This window comes from Euprymna scolopes, chromosome 18 (genome assembly GCF_053919585.1).
Source record: "Euprymna scolopes isolate OS-2025 chromosome 18, ASM5391958v1, whole genome shotgun sequence".
Classification (NCBI taxonomy): Eukaryota; Metazoa; Mollusca; class Cephalopoda; order Sepiida; family Sepiolidae; genus Euprymna; species Euprymna scolopes.
The window spans coordinates 12259029-12261528 of NC_136499.1; the positions used below are offsets into that span (position 1 = coordinate 12259029).

Here is a 2500-nt window from a genome sequence, read left to right on the forward strand (position 1 = left end):
AAAAAAATCAACAATAAAAAAAGAACCTGCTAAATCGTAGATTTTGCCATTCCTGCAGCAATATGAAATTGAATAAAAAACAAGGAAGCATTCAGTGGCGCGAAAAAGAAAGTCCGCACTTGTCATATTTTTAAAAAACAGCAAATTTAAAATTAATCACGGGGGCACAAGTGCTAGGAGTTCATCAGGGAACATTCTATTAAATTACTTGTAAAACAGGCAGGGATGCAATATTTGAAAGAACAATGCAACTGAAGTTTTTGTAGCAGAAGATACGTTTATTAAAACATTTAATAAAGCATTTATTAAAACATTTAATAAAATATTTAATAAAACATTTAATAAAACATTTATTAAAACATTTAATAAAACATTTAATAAAACATTTAATAAAACATTTATTAAAACATTTATTAAAACATTAAATAAAACATTAAATAAAACATTTAATAAAACATTTATTAAAACATTTATTAAAACATTAAATAAAACATTTATTAAAACATTTAATAAAACATTTAATAAAACATTTATTAAAACATTTATTAAAACATTCAATGAAACGTTTATTAAAGTTCCGTGTGATTTCCATGGAGCTCAATTCATTTTGCTAGTCTTTCCGGGACTGAACTGCATATTTGGCTTAAACTGCAATCAATCAATGGCTGCTCGAATTTGTTTTTTTAAAGTTCAACGATGCTATAGAATATATTTTACAAGTATTTTAATCATAGATGCTTCGATGAACTACAAGACCTTGTACCCCCTCGACAAACTCGACAAGTTGAAAATCTTACCCGTACACAGTAGATTCTCCCTAGATGCCAGAACGTCTTCTACTCTAATAGTTTCTTCGTTCGAACTACTAGACTTTGAAATTCCCCTCCTGTTCCCTGCTTCCCTAACTGTACTGATATGCTAAAGTTCAAGCCTCATGTAAACATACACCTTGCTCCTCAACTCCCTACATAGTGTCCCAGCAAATTATGTCCCAGATAGTAGCCCCTTACATCAAAGGGTCACCGAGCCTTGTTTGAGGTGAAAATGCAATTAAAAAGAAAAACGATTTCCGCTTTCGAACGACACGTAAAATAGTATATGATATATGCATGATAATAACAAAATCTAAATCGATAAAATGAATATTTCACCGTTGACCTACAGCACACGGATGCTCTATTATTGATTCTTCCATTTACCGCCATGGCGAGAAAAAAACAAAAAACATAAAACAAAAAACAAAACAAAAACAAAACAAAACAATTTAACGATGTCGTATTACGTCGAAATATTAATTTTAAACAAATAAATGATTGTTTATTTCACAAAATATTGCGTTGTAATTTGACTTATTAACGTATATCATACATATTTCATTTTAAAATTTGAACAATGCTTATTGCTTATATCACGGAGAACATAACCTTAATTATATATTACTAGCAAGACCCGTGGAAATTCCACAGCGGCATCTTACATATGTAATATATTGCTGCTCGGTATTCTGTGAACGTTTAGCGTAAATGGAGACCCAGTGAAATTATTGTAGCTATTTTGTTAAAACTGTAAAAATATTTATCTAAGTAATCTGGTTAATATAGTGTCAGAATATATCTGGTTATTACGGTCTATCTCCAATATCCTTGTAGGAGACTGTAACTTATTTCCATTGTATGGACGCCCAACGTAAACGAAAAACTCACGATATTACTGTTCATTTCGACCGGCAATGTGTATGTATTTAGTCCGCAAGTAGTCATACAGTTTTATTAAACAAATTTAAAACAAAATTGAAGATGATGAAATATGCAACTGCAGATAATCTTTCAAACACTGTGCGACACTCGAGCAATGAAAGCTCAGATTTGTTTCTTAAGTTCAACGATGATCGAGGCTTTGCTACTTGACTTAGCTTCAGAGGAAAACGTTCAAAGATGTTAAATCTGACGAACGAGACAGCTATTCAAACATTCTCCGCCAGCTAATCCATCGATCGGGCAGTTTGTGGTCCAACAAGTCTTGCAGAAGGGAAGCTGAATGATCAGGTGCTCCGTCCTGCTGAATTTATTGTCCTTCTGAACTATTTTGATGTTGACACCACGGAAAAAAGCTGTTGTGGCGAGATATACTAGGTGCCTTAAATAAGTTTTTGTACGTTTTTATACATGCATTCAAAATTGTCGTAGACTCCTGAAAATTCAGTATGTTTTCAGTATGTCCTGTGAAATTTTTATTTTATTTTTTTTACTCACGTTCACCACTTGGACGCAAGGGGCTACTGTTTGGGGCCATGTCTAGGAAAGATTAACAAGATATTTGTTCATGTTACATTTAAACTTCTGCATATCAATACAGCAAGGGAAGCAGGCAGAAGGAAGGGAATTCCAAAGTCTAGCTGTTCGAGGGAAGAAACTATTAGAATAGAAAGCTTTCTGGCATTTAGGGACAACAACAGTGAAGGGGTGAGATCTTATTGCTAAGCGGGTTTGTCGGGGATATG

At 32.9% G+C, this 2500-nt stretch overlaps 1 protein-coding gene across 1 annotated transcript in view; it reads right to left on the reverse strand.

The window, feature by feature from the left end:
• Positions 1–2500, reverse strand: part of LOC145297499 (protein Wnt-7b-like) — a 510003-nt gene that overhangs the window by 2755 nt on the left and 504748 nt on the right. The window lies entirely within an intron of this gene.